The sequence below is a fragment of the Triticum aestivum genome, chromosome 1B, assembly GCF_018294505.1.
Source record: "Triticum aestivum cultivar Chinese Spring chromosome 1B, IWGSC CS RefSeq v2.1, whole genome shotgun sequence".
Lineage (NCBI taxonomy): Eukaryota > Viridiplantae > Streptophyta > Magnoliopsida > Poales > Poaceae > Triticum > Triticum aestivum.
In genome coordinates this window covers 482368377-482383135 of record NC_057795.1, presented here as the reverse complement: position 1 = coordinate 482383135, position 14759 = coordinate 482368377, and positions in this window count along the sequence as shown.

Below are 14759 nucleotides of genomic sequence, written 5' to 3'. Positions count from 1 at the left end.
CTCTTGATGTCAATTCTGCTAATAATATGCAAAACCCTAAGCTTGGGGATGCTAGTTTTGCTATGTCTACTACTTGTTTCAATGATCATGATTGGGGTGATTCTTCTTATAACCTTGAAAATTTATTTAAGCCCCATGATGAATATGAGATTGATAATAGTGTTTGCAATAATATTGAAAGTGGGTTTGGAAGAGTGTCAACTTTAGATCCCACATATTTGGAGTATGTTCAATCTTATGATATTTTCAATAAAAGTGGGGTCGGAAAGGTCATGACTTTAGTTAATGTTAATCCCACTATTTTGGAAGAGTGTCAACTTCGCATGCATGTGGATCATGTTGAAAATATTTTATGTGATAGCTATTTTGTTGAATTTACTTATGATCCTACATGTAATCATTATGAGAGAGGAAAATATGGTTGTAGAAATTTTCATGTTACTAGATTACCTCTCTTCATGTTGAGATTGCTATCATCTATTTGTTCTTCCTTGCATATGCTAACTTTTGCTTGCCTTGATAATTTTTTTTCTTACAAGATTCCTATGCATATGAAGTATGTTAGACTTAAGTGTGTTTGTCACATGTTTTATGATGCTCTCTTTGTGCTTCAATTCTTGTCTTTCATGTGAGCATCATTGAAATCTCAATGCCTAGCTAAAAAGGCTTTAAAGAAAAGCGCTTGTTGGGAGACAACCCAATATTTTTCCTTGCTTTTATTTAATAAATATTGCATCTACTCTCTGTTTAGATGTGTTTTTATCTTTTAATTAGTGTTTGTGCCAAGTAGAACCTATAGGATAAACTATGATGATAGTTGATATGATTCTGCTGAAAAACAGAAACTTTGCACTCACGAGAAACAATTCAATAAATCACAGATATGTGCTTTTTCATTGATTCTTTTTGCTTCTGATTAATAGACAAATTGTACAGTACGTCCTATTATTGTAGGATTTTTAGTGTTCCAGAAGTTTGCGTTAGTTACAGATTGCTACAGGCTATTCTGTTTTTGACAGATTCTGTTTTTCGTGTGTTGTTTGCTTATTTTGATGCATCTATGGCTAGTAAAATAGTTTATAAACCATAGAGAAGTTGTAATACAGTAGGTTTAACACCAAAATAAATAAAGAATGAGTTCATTGCAGTACCTTATGTGGTGATTTTGTTTTCTTTCACTAACGGAGCTTATAAGATTTCATGTTGAGTTTTGTGTTGTGAAGTTTTCAAGTTTTGGGTAAAGCTTTTATGGACTATGGAATAAAGGGTGGCAATAGCCTAAGATTGGGGATGCCCATGGAACCCCAAGATATTCAAGGATAGCCAAAATCCTAAGCTTGGGGATGCCCCGGGAAGGCATCCCCTCTTTCGTCTTTGTTCATTGGTAACTTTACTTGGAGCTATATTTTTATTTGCTACATGATATGTGTTTTTCTTGGAGCGTCGTGTATTATATTAGTCTTTGCTTTTTAGTTCACCACAATCATCCTTGCTGTACACACCTTTTGGGAGAATCCTATTCAATTATAATTTTGCTAGAATACTCTATGTGCTTCACTTATATCTTTTAGAGCTTGATAGTTTTTGCTCTAGTGCTTCACTTATATCTTTTAGAGCACGGTGGTGTCTTAATTTTGAAGAAATTGTTAGTCCCTCATGCTTCACTTATATTATTTTGAGAGTCTTTTAGAACAGCATGGTATTTGCTATGGTTACAAAATTGGTCCTAGAACGATGAGCATCCAAGTTGGGTATAATAAAAACTATCATAGGAAGTGAATTGGATGCTATGATCAATTTGATACTTGATAATTGTTTTGAGACATGGAAGTAGTGATATTAAAGTAATGCTAGTTGGGTGATTATGAATTTAAAGAATGCTTGTGTTGAAGTTAGCAAGTCCTGTAGCATGCACGTATGGTTAAAGTTGTGTAACAAATTTGAAACATGAAGTGTACCTGGCTTGTGCATCCTTATGAGTGGCGGTCGGGGACGAGCGATGGTCTTTTCCTACCAATCTATCCCCCTAGGAGCATGCGCATAGTACTTGATTTTTGATGACTTCTAAATTTTGCAATAAGTATATGAGTTCTTTTGACAAATGTTGAGTCCATGGATTATACGCACTTTTACCTTTCTGCCATTGCTAGCCTCTTCGCTACCGTGCATTGCCCTTTCTCACCTTGAGAGTTGGTGCAAACTTCGCCGGTGCATCCAAACCCCGTGATACGATATGCTCTATCACACATAATCCTCCTTATATCTTCATCAAAACAGCCACCATACCTACCTATTATGGCATTTCCATAGCCATTCTGAGATATATTGCCATGCAACTTTCCACCGTTCCGTTTATCATCATCATGACATACGTTACTTTTGTCATATTGCCATTGCATGATCATGTAGTTGGCATCGTATTTGTGGCAAAGCCACCATGCATTATTTTTCATACATGTCACTCTTGATTCATTGCACCATCCTGGTACACCGCCGGAGGCATTCATATAGAGTCATATCTTGTTCTAGTTACGAGTTGTAATTCATATGTTGTAATCAATAGAAGTGTGATGATCATCATTATTAGAGCATTGCCCAAAGAAAAAAAAGAAAAAAAAAAGAAGAAAGGCCAAAAGGAAAAAAAGAAAGGCCCAAAAAAAGAAAAGAAAAAAAAAAGAAAAAAAGAAAAAAAGAAAAAGGGCAATGTTACTATCTCTTTTTCCACACTTGTGCTTCAAAGTAGCACCTTGTTCTTCATGTAGTGAGTCTCATGTATTGTGCTTCAAAGTAGCACCATGTTCTTCATGTAGTGAGTCTCATAAGTTGTCTTTTTACTAGTGGCAATTTTTCATTATAGAACTTGGCTTGTATATTCCTACGATGGGCTTCCTCAAATGCCCTAGGTCTTCGTGAGCAAGCAAGTTGGATGCACACCCACTAGTTTTCTTTTGTTGAGCATTCATTTATAGCTCTAGTGCATCCGTTGCATGGCAATCCGTACTCCTCATGTTGACATCAATTGATGGGCATCTCCATAGCCCGTTGATTATCCTCGTCAATGTGAGACTTTCTCCTTTTTTGTCTTCTCCACACAATCCCCATCATCATATTCTATTCCATCCATAGTGCTATATCCATGGTTCACGCTCATGTATTGCGTGAAGGTTGAAAAAGTTTGAGATTATTTAAGTATGAAACAATTGCTTGGCTTGTCATCAGGGGTATAGAAGTTGGGAACATCTTTGTGTGACAAAAATGAAGCATAGCCTAACTATATGATTTTGTAGGGATGAACTTTCTTTTGCCATGTTATTTTGAGAATACATGATTACTTTGATTAGTGTGCTTGAAGTGTTACTATTTCTTATGTCAATATGAACTTTTATTTTGAATCATTTGGATCTGAACATTCATGCCACAATAAAGAAAATTACATTGAGAATTATGCTAGGTAGCATTCCACATCAAAAATTCTATTTTTATCATTTACCTACTCGAGGACGAGCAGGATTTAAGCTTGGGGATGCTTGATACGTCTCCAACATATCTATAATTTTTTATTGTTCCATGCTATTATATTACCCCTTTTGGATGTTTATGGGCTTTATTTTACACATTTATATCATTTTTGGGACTAACCTACTAACCGGAGGCCCAGCCCGTATTGCTGTTTTTTTACCTATTTCAGTATTTCGAAGAAAAGGAATATCAAATGGAGTCCAAACGGAATGAAACCTTCGGGAGGGTGATTTTTGGAACGAACGTGATCCGGAGGACTTGGAGTGCAAGCCAGGAAGCAGCCGAGGCGGCCACGAGATAGGAGGGCGCCCCCTGTAGGGTGCGCCCCCTGTCTCGTGGGCCCCTCGGGCGGCCACCGACGTACTTCTTCCTCCTATATATACCTACGTACCCTGAAAACATCCAGGAGCACCACGAAACACAATTTCGACCATCGTAACCTTCTGTATTCGCGAGATCCCATCTTGGAACCTTCGTCGGTGTTCTGCCGGAGGGGGAATCGACCATGGAGGGCCTCTACATCAACATCCTTGCCCCTCCGATGAGTTGTGAGTAGTTTACCACAGACCTATGGGTCCATAGTTATTAGCTAGATGGCTTCTTCTCTCTTTTTGGATCTCAATACAATGTTCTCCCCGTCTCTTGTGGAGATCTTTTTGATGTAATCTCTTTTTGCGGTGTGTTTATCGAGATCCGATGAATTATGGGTTTATGATCAAGTTTATCTATGAATAATATTTGAATCTTCTCTGAATTCTTTTATGTATGATTGAGTTATCTTTGCAAGTCTCTTTGAATTATTGGTTTGGTTTGGCCTACTAGATTGATCTTTCTTGCCATGTGAGAAGTGCTTAGTGTAGGATCGTGAAGTATGTCTAGAGGGGGGGTGATTAGACTACTTGACCAATTAAAAACTTAACCTTTTTCCCAATTTTAGTCTTTGGCAGATTTTAACTATCTTAGCACAAGTCAAGCAATCTTCACACAATTCAAGCAAGCATGCAAAGAGTATATGGGCAGTGGAAAGTAAAGCATGCAACTTGCAAGAATGTAAAGGGGAAGGGTTTGCAGAATTCAAACGCAATTGGAGACACGGATGTTTTTGTCGTGGTTCCGATAGGTGGTGCTACCGTACATCCACATTGATGGAGACTTCAACCCACGAAGGGTAACGGTTGCGCGACTCCACGGAGGGCTCCACCCAAGAAGGGTCCACGAAGAAGCAACCTTGTCTATCCCACCATGGCCGTTGCCCACGAAGGACTTGCCTCACTGGCGGTAGATCTTCATGAAGTAGGCGATCTCCTTGCCCTTACAAACTCCTTGGTTCAACTCCACAATCTTGTCGGAGGCTCCCAAGTGACACCTAGCCAATCTAGGAGACACCACTCTCCAAGAAGTAACAAATGGTGCGTTGATGATGAACTCCTTGCTCTTGTGCTTCAAATGATAGTCTCCCCAACACTCAACTCTCTCTCACAGGATTTGGATTTGGTGGAAAGAAGATTTGAGTGGAAAGCACTTGGGGAAGGCTAGAGATCAAGATTCATATGGTAGGAATGAAATATCTTGGCCTCAACACATGAGTAGGTAGTTCTCTCTCAGAAATGGTAAGTTGGAAGTGTAGGTTTGTTCTGATGGCTCTCTTCATGAATGAAGAGCAGGTGGAGGGGTATATATAGCCTCCACACAAAATCTAACTGTTACACACAATTTACCAATCTCGGTGGGACTGAATCAAGAAACTCGGTCAAACTGATTTAGTAAACCTAGTGACCGTTAGGGTTTTTGGTGGGACCGACATGCAACTCGGTAGGACCGATATGGTTAGGGTTAGGGCATAACGTAATCTCGGTGAGACCGATTACACAAACTCGGTGAGACCAATTTTGGTAATAAGCTAACCAGAGAGTTGGTCAGGTAAACTCGGTGGGACCGATTCGCTCATTTCGGTGAGACCGAAATGTTACAAAAAGGAAACAGAGAGTTTACATTGCAATCTCTATGGGACCGATCGCTCACTTCGGTTAGACCGAAACGTTACAAAGGGAAACAGGGAGATTACAATCCCATCTTGGTGAGACCGAGATCCCTATCAGTGAGATCGATTTGCCAAGGGTTTGTGGCAGTGGCTATGACTTCTGAACTCGGTGGCGCCGGATGGAAATAATCGGTGGGGCCGAGTTTGACTTTTGGTTTGGGTCATATGTGGATATGAGGAAGTAGTTGAGGGTTTTGGAGCATATCACTAAGCACTGTGGAGCAAGAAACTCATTAAGCAACACCTCATCCCTCCTTGATAGTATTGGCTTTTCCTATAGACTCAATGTGATCTTGGATCACTAAAATATAAAATGTAGAGTCTTGAGCTTTTGAGCTTGAGCTAATCCTTTTATCCTTATTATTTTGAGGAATCCACTTTCCTCATCCATGCCATGCCATTCATAGAGCTTTTCCTGAAATATTTGTCTTGGAATAGTATTAGCTCAATGAGCTATATGTTGTTAGGAATTACCAAACCACCTAGGGATAGTTGCACTTTCAATCTCCCCCTTTTTGGTAATTGATGACAACATATAGATCAAAGCTTTGACAAATGATAATAAGATTGAAAAACATCGTCGCTTTGAGAAGTATGTGATAAGCAAGAGCTTTCCCTAAATTTGTGCATAGTTTAAGATTTTCTTTGGACTGCAAATGCACAAGGAATTAGGCTCATGGGTTACTCTTCCATGTCACATACATCTTGGTGGAGCGCTCAAAATAATAAAGATTGAATACATGCACTCATCACCAAGCAAAGTGATGATCATATAGAGATAAATGGGATAATGTCATCCAACAAGCATAAGTGTAGCTTATGATCAAACACATGATCATGAATGTCTCACACAGGCAATAACGTAGTATCTCAAACAAGCAAAAGCAAATAAAGTTCAACCACCAAAACAAGAGAGAACAAAAGCAAACTCTCTCTCTCTCTCTCGAAGCCTATGATCTATACATTTTTCTTCCCCTTTGGCAACAAGTTACCAAAAAGTTCATAGAAAATGCATAGTGCTAGATCGACTCTCAGACTTGGTCTTGGTGTGGTGGTGTAGAGATGACTCCTTGGACGAAAGCTTCAGTCGATGTGGATGGAGCCGGAGGTGTAGGTGCTGAAGCTGGTTGCACTGGAGCTGTAGGACCTGTAGCTGGTGCAGATGAAGTGGCTCTGGTGTCTGTCACTGGCACTGCAACTGATCTCTGAGCTCTAGGCACTCTGGCAAATGCATCTATGGTTGTCTTGCCCTTCCTCTCCTGCATGTCATCCTGAAGCTGCTCAACAATAGACTGGATCTCAGTTACTTTCACGTCCAAGTCATAGAACTTCTGCTCCATGATCCTCTCCAGGCTCTCCTGGTTTTGAGTCAAGGTGGCCAGCCCATTCTCAATACTCAGAGTGGATGCAATCAAGTAGCCTAGTTGATCTTGTTTGCTCTTCAAAAAGTACTGAGATGCCTCTTCCATTGTTGGCATCTTGGTAGCCTTCTCTGTCCTTGCCTTCTCCTTCTTCTCTTGTGCTTGCAGTGAAGATGGTTCATCCTCATTCATCACAACTTCATTGTCCTCAAAGTCTGGATAGATAGCAAAGTGTTCCTTATCCAACTGGTATGTGCCTGTGCCCATCTTCAAGTTAATCAGCTCCTGGATTTGTGGGGCATATCCATAGCTTCTCTTCTGGTCTGCTGCTGTCCTCTTGATTGTCTCAACTATGAGGCGCATGACCTTGAACTTCTGAGGCACATCAAATATGTGTAGCAAGTTGATAGCATGGCCTTTGATCATGTTGTGGTCACCTGACTTGGGCAAGAGAGTGTGACTTAGGATCTAGTTGATGGTTGGCAGTCCTGATAGAAGGAAGTGTACAGATCCAAACTGATGGGTTTCAAGAGCTTTATCTGGGATCTCCTTGTACATGTGTGCCATAGAATTGTGATCCTTCTTCTTCTTGGCATAGACATCCAAGTCATCTTCATTCTCCTTAGGGGCATTGATTAGATTTGCCCATTCCTCAATAGTTGAATGGTACCTTGTACCTTCAGACATTCATACTATCCTGCCATCTGGATAGAAATGTGTTGTGGGGTAGAATTGCATTATGAGTTCATCATTCCACTTTGTGAACTTTTGTCCAACAAAGTCTGCAACTCCACAAGCACTGAAGCTGTCATACACTCCAGGATAGTGTTCCTCATTCTCCTTGATGAATTTCCAGTCCACCCACCTCATGTCACAAACTATAGGCTTCTTGTCCAGCAACACAGTCTCATAGAAATCCTGTTGTTCCTTAGTGTGGAACCTATAGTCAATAGTAGTCCTTCTCCTGATTGCATATGGATCAGACAATCTCCACTATCTAAGTCCTGCATCCTTCCTCAGCTTCATGTTCTCAGCCACTGGATGGGCATCATTGTGGTCTGGAATCTTAGGTTTTAGTTTCCTCAGAACTTGTCCTTCAACTTCTTCTTCAGCAGCAACTTCAGGCACCGGGGACTTTTTCTTCTCAGCAGCTGGTATGCTCATGGTATTCCTCTTAGGTGCAGTCTTTGGCTTGGAGGCAGCTTTGGATGCTTCTTTGGGCTTTGATGATGCAGCCCCTGACCTTATAGCATCACCCATAAGCTTTTGAGCCTTGGGTGCTGGTGTAGCAACCTCTTCTTCCTCCTCTTCCATCATGGAAGGTTGTCCAACAACTCTGGCCATGGTCTTCTTGACCCTTTCCTTTCTCTTCTTCCCTTCTGCAGTAGCCTCTTTGGGATCAGATGTTTCTGGGACTTGAGTGGAGGCTCTGGCTTTAGACATGGGAGTCCTCTTTGCAGGCACCTTGATCTTCATACCAGGCTTAGTAGTTGCAGCTATGCCATACTCCTTTCTGAGCACTTTCTTCTTAGAAGTGGCTTCATCCTCAGCTGCCACATAGTCTTCATCCTCAGATTCTGAGGTCTTCTTCTTTCTGGCCCTGGTGGCAGCTTTGGGCAAGTTGCTTGGGGTGCTCCTGCTGCCATCATCTGAGCTGCTAGAGGGACTAGTGCCCTCACTCATGTGAATCTGCTCTTCTGAATGATTCTGGCTGTCACTTTGGTCTGACATACTGCAAACACTGACTGCTGACCCTGTGAATAGATATAGATGAGATAGAATGGATGCGCATCAAAAAATACAGAGGTTTTTGCAAAACAATGATTCAAAAACTTAGTTTTAGTTTTCCACAGAAAGAATTTCGGATCAACCATTTGTAAACTCGGTGATATCGAAGCAGCTTTTGGAACCTAAACTAGTGAACTTGGTTAGACCGAGTCACAGTTTGGTGGCACCGAGACTGCTAGGGTTTCACAAAGTCCTGAACTCGGTCACACCGATTTGCAATTCTCGGTCAGACCGAGAATTACTTGTGCAATGGCCTTAGCCGAATCGGTGGAACCGAGTTCTACAACTCGGTGGGTCCGAGATGGTTTCGGCGGAAACCTAACCCTAAATTTCCAAATCTCATCTAATCTAAGGATCGTTTTGAGTGGATAGAATCGTTTCAATCGTGGCAAGAATCATGATGAACACAATGTGCTAGGAATCAGAAGGGGATAGCACTGTGATCGAGTCCATACCCTAGCTTGGCAATGAACTCGCTACGGTGGCAACAGGGGGGGTTGAATTCCGTTGATGGTGGCGGAGACCAGCGATAGGAGGCGGCTGGCGACGAAGTCGACGATCCGTAGACCTTGAAGGCAGAGCGAGCTATGCGCGGGCAAAGGGGTTTGGAGAAAGTTTTCCAAATTTTGCCCGTGAGTATATATAGCCTGACCCTGTCGGTGTGACCAAGTGGAACAACTCGGTGGCACCGAGATGCATAACTGTTAACAGTTACAGCAACTCGGTAAGACCGAAAAGTTCAAATCGGTTGCACCAAGATTGAAAACCTAGATCGACTGAATGATCTTGGTATGACCGAAATGGAAGAATCGGTCAGACCAAAACTCACAAAGAAGTTTTGGAAGTTTAAGTCCATGACGAATCGGGGACTCCGAGTGCTCCTCACACAGAGTGGTTTGAATTGGACTTGATCAAATTTTGTGATGTAGCATGAATAGAGTTTGAGACAAGAAAAGCATAGATAGCTAGAGAAGGTTCTTAGGCATTCTTGTTCATCCACTTGGCAAAAGAAAAAGAAACCAATCAATCAAAGCAACAAGTGGATGTCCTCGAATGAGTTAAATATGCAACCAACATGCTCACACAATAAAATGGCAAATTAAATATGTGGCAAAGCATGCACAACCAATTCTAGCATCTATCAAACAATTGGCGATGACTAGGTTATCTATATATGAGTATATTGACTCAGGAGTCAAATGAGAACATTTGATCATAGCTCATACTCATCTTTTTAGCTCAAGTGGGGTTATCACTTTTACATAATGCATTGATGTGTTCACACCATTAGAGTTGCTTTGACTTAATTCTTAGAGTTAAGCTCCCCCTAGATGTGAGATCCCCCCTTAGAGGGATAAACTAACCTTGGGTTTTGTCGATGATGACTTCATGTAGGTGTTGAAGATGTGGATGCTCAATGTTGTTGAAGATCATTTAGAGCAATCCTTTGGAGTGAGTTGCACTTTCAATACCTACACGGTTTAGTCCCACAAGGAACAAACAAGGATATCCATAGACATAGAGTGATGCACACACAAGATGATGTCCATGAAAGCATTAGGTTACCTTGTCCCTTGTCTTACCAACAAGAGGGTTTGTGACTCCTTGAACTAGTGCAAGATGTGGAAGTTGATTGCACTTGTCCTTGCCATAATGATATGAGTGAAGAATGTTGGCGGAGTCACCCTCAAGAACTCTCTAGTTCTTCTTCTTCGGGATCCACATCATCTTGATGGGAATCCTTGGAGTTGTAGTCGTACTTGATGAAGTAGAACTTGACGTAGTCTTGGGAACCCACTTGACCAAGGCCTTAGGAGCTTCTTCAAATGCATCAATCTCCTCTTGAAGCTTGTCCTTGCCTTTTTGCTTGTGGTCTTGTGGTGGAAGATCATCTTGAGCTTGTGTTCCCTTGAAGGAAGTAGGATCATACTTCTCTTGTTGAGGAACAAACTTCGTCTTGGGATATTGATCTTCTTCCCACTCAACTCCATTGGCATTGAACTTTCGTTCAAAACCAACACCTTGGTTCTTCCGGTGCCTTCCTTGCTTGCGTACAATTTCCTCAAATTGCTTACTCCCAACAAGGCTCTTGTAAACACCTTTCTCTATAATTCCCTTCAATAAGCTATTTTCTTGCTCAAGTGTAACTTGGCTAAGAGAATCATTAGTGGAATCAAGAGAACTACTAGAAGCAACAATATTGGATTTAGCATGATGATTGTTACTACTAGAGGAAGAATCCTTCTTGTTTTTGTTACTAGACTTGACTTGAGGCATGTAAGTAGATAAGAGTAAACGCTTGGCAATGTAAGAAGAACTTTTCTTACGTAGATCATCATTGATTGCCTTTAAGAACTCATGCTCTTGCTCAAGGTTGAGCTTTTCAAAGCGTAACTTCTCATGATCCCTTAAAAGTTCGCGATGATCTTCGAAGATAGTTTCATAAGCTAACTTAAGAGTGTTTAGTTCTTTAGTTAGAAGCTCAATCTTCTCCTTATCATTGTCATTCGTTTTATCTTGATTAGCATGCTTAATTGACGTTTCATCATAGTATTCATCACTAGAGTTGTCAACAAGTAAATCATCATCACCTAACAAGTCATCTTCATCACTATTGAAATCAACATACTCGGGGTGTGTTACCTTAGGGCCTTTAGCCATGAAGCATCTTCCAAGTCCTTCATTTGGTGAATCAAATATGTCGTAGGAGTTGGTTGACACAAGTGCTAGACCGGCAACACCTTCATCTTGAGTATGTTCGGAGTTGGAGTGATAGCTTCTCTCGGAGTGATGTTCATTGTCGGAACCGGATACCTATTCACCAACATACTTGTCCTTCCTTTCCGAATCCTTGCTTTTCCGGGATGTTCTTTGTTCGTTCTTTGTTCATAACGATCATCTCTACTCCTTCTCTCTCTTGGCGGTGATTCTTCCCTTCTACTTCTTCTCTTGGGAGTATCTTCTCTTCTTTTGTAGGGTGCCGTACACTCATTGGAATAGTGTCCGGGTCTCCCACAATTGTAGCAATTTCGCTCTCGACTGGAAGATCTTTTGTCATTGTAGGACCTTGACTTAGAGCTTCTCTCTTTGCTTCTACTCTTGTAGAATTTGTTGAAGTTCTTCACCATTAAGCTCAATTCTTCATTGAAGGTTTGTTTCTCACTTGATGATGTGGGGGCTTCACATGAGGCTTTGTAAGCACCACTTGACTTGTTGTGAAGTTCCTCCTTATCCTTGAGTGACATCTCATGAGCAACAATTCTTCCAATGACTTCCGTTGGCTTGAGATTCTTGTAATTGGGCATCATTTGGATCAATGTGCACACGGTATCATATTTTCCATGCAATGCTCTTAGGATCTTCTTGATGATGAATCTGTCGGTCATCTCTTCACTTCCTAAGCCCGCAATCTCATTTGTGATAAGAGCAAGCCTAGAGTACATTTCAGCGACACCTTCACCATCCTTCGTTTTGAACTTGTCAAGTTGACTTTGGAGCACATCCATTTGGATTCCTTGACGGAGTCGGTACCTTCGTGCATATCAATCAAAGTATCCCAAATTTCCTTTGCATTCTCAAGACGGTTGATTTTGTTAATTCTTCGGGCACAATCCATTGAAGAGGATATCACAAGCCTTGAGCTTTGTATCGCAGGCATCCTTCCAACTCATCCGCCTAGGCTTTCCCAACGGGTTTTCGGGTTTTTCCTGCCTTCCCATCAACATAATTCACCTTGCCAAGCCAATACACACAATAGCCCAAACGGCGGGGTTATGTCCGAGAATATGCATTTTCATCTTATGCTTCCAACTAGCAAAATTAGTACCATCAAAGTAAGGACCTCTACGGTGATAGTTTCCCTGCTAGATGCCATACTCTCCTAGGTTGTGAAACCAAGGCTATGACCACCAAAAGCTATGGAAATCAAAGCAAATGGAGCCCAAAGCTCTGATACCACTTGTAGGATCTTGAAGTATGTCTAGAGGGGGGGTGATTAGACTACTTGACCAATTAAAAACTTAACCTTTTCCCAATTTTAGAATTTGGCAGATTTTAACTATCTTAGCACAAGTCAAGCAATCTTCACACAATTCAAGCACACATGCAAAGAGTATATGGGCAGCGGAAAGTAAAGCATGCAACTTGCAAGAATGTGAAGGGGAAGGGTTTGGAGAATTCAAATGCAATTGGAGACACGGATGTTTTTGTCGTGGTTCCGATAGGTGGTGTTATCGTACATCCACGTTGATGGAGACTTCAACCCACGAAGGGTAACGATTGCGCGAGTCCACAGAGGGCTCCACCCAAGAAGGGTCCACGAAGAAGCAACCTTGTCTATCCCACCATGGTCGTCGCCCACGAAGGACTTGCCTCACTAGCGGTAGATCTTCACGAAGTAGGCGATCTCCTTGCCCTTACAAACTCCTTGGTTCAACTCCACAATCTTGTCAGAGGCTCCCAAGTGACACCTAGCCAATCTAGGAAACACCACTCTCCAAGAAGTAACAAATGGTGCGTTGATGATGAAATCCTTGCTCTTGTGCTTCAAATGATAGTCTCCCCAACACTCAACTCTCTCTCACAGGATTTGGATTTGGTGGAAAGAAGATTTGAGTGGAAAGCAACTTGGGGAAGGATAGAGATCAAGATTCATATGGTAGGAATGGAATATCTTGGCCTCAACACATGAGTAGGTAGTTCTCTCTCAATGGTAAGTTGGAAGTGTAGGTTTGTTCTGATGGCTCTCTCCACGAATGAAGAGGAGGTGGAGGGGTATATATAGCCCCCACACAAAATCTAACCGTTTCACACAATTTACCAATCTCGGTGGGACCGAATCAAGAAACTCGGTCAGACCGATTTAGTAAACCTAGTGACCGTTAGGGTTTTCGGTGGGACCGACATGCAACTCGGTAGGACCGATATGGTTAGGGTTAGGGCATAATGTAATCTCGGTGAGACCGATTACACAAACTCGGTGAGACCGATTTTGGTAATAAGATAACCAGAGAGTTGGTCTGGTAAACTCGGTGGGACTGATTCGCTCATTTTGGTGAGACCGAAATGTTACAAAAAGGAAACAGAGAGTTTACATTGCAATCTCGGTGGGACCGATCGCTCACTTCGGTTAGACCGAAATGTTACAAAGGGAAACAGAGAGATTACAATCCCATCTCGGTGAGACCGAGATCCCTATCGGTGAGACCGATTTGCCTAGGGTTTGTGGCAGTGGCTATGACTTCTAAACTTGCTTGCGCCGGATAGAAAGAATTGGTGGGGCCGAGTTTGACTTTTGGTTTGGGACATATGTGGATATGAGAAAGTAGTTGAGGGTTTTGGAGCATATCACTAAGCACTGTGGAGCAAGAAACTCATTAAGCAACACCTCATCCCTCCTTGATAGTATTGGCTTTTCCTATAGACTCAATGTGATCTTGGATCACTAAAATATAAAATGTAGAGTCTTGAGCTTTTGAGCTTGAGCCAATCCTTTTATCCTTAGTATTTTGAGGGATCCACTTTCCTCATCCATGCCATTCCATTCATTGAGCTTTTCCTGAAATATTTGTCTTGGAATAGTATTAGCTCAATGAGCTATATGTTGTTAGGAATTACCAAAACCACCTAGGGATAGTTGCACTTTCACTTAGCTTTGGGTTCAATCTTGAGGTGTTCTTACCCAGTGACAGAAAGGGTTGCAAGACACGTATTGTATTGTTGCCATCGAGGATAACAAGATGGGGTTTATATCATATTGCATGAGTTTATCCCTCTACATCATGTCATCTTGCTTAATACGTTACTCTGTTCTTATGAACTTAATACTGTAGATGCAGGCAGGAGTTGGTCGATGTGTGGAGTAATAGTAGTAGATGCAGGCAGGAGTCGGGCTACTTGTTATGGACGTGATGCCTATATACATGATCATGCCTAGATAATCTCATATTTATTTGCTTTTATATCAATTGCTCAATAGTAAATACTTATGTTATCTCGAGAGAAGCCTCTAGTGAAACCTATGGCTCCCGGGTCTATCTCTTATCATATTT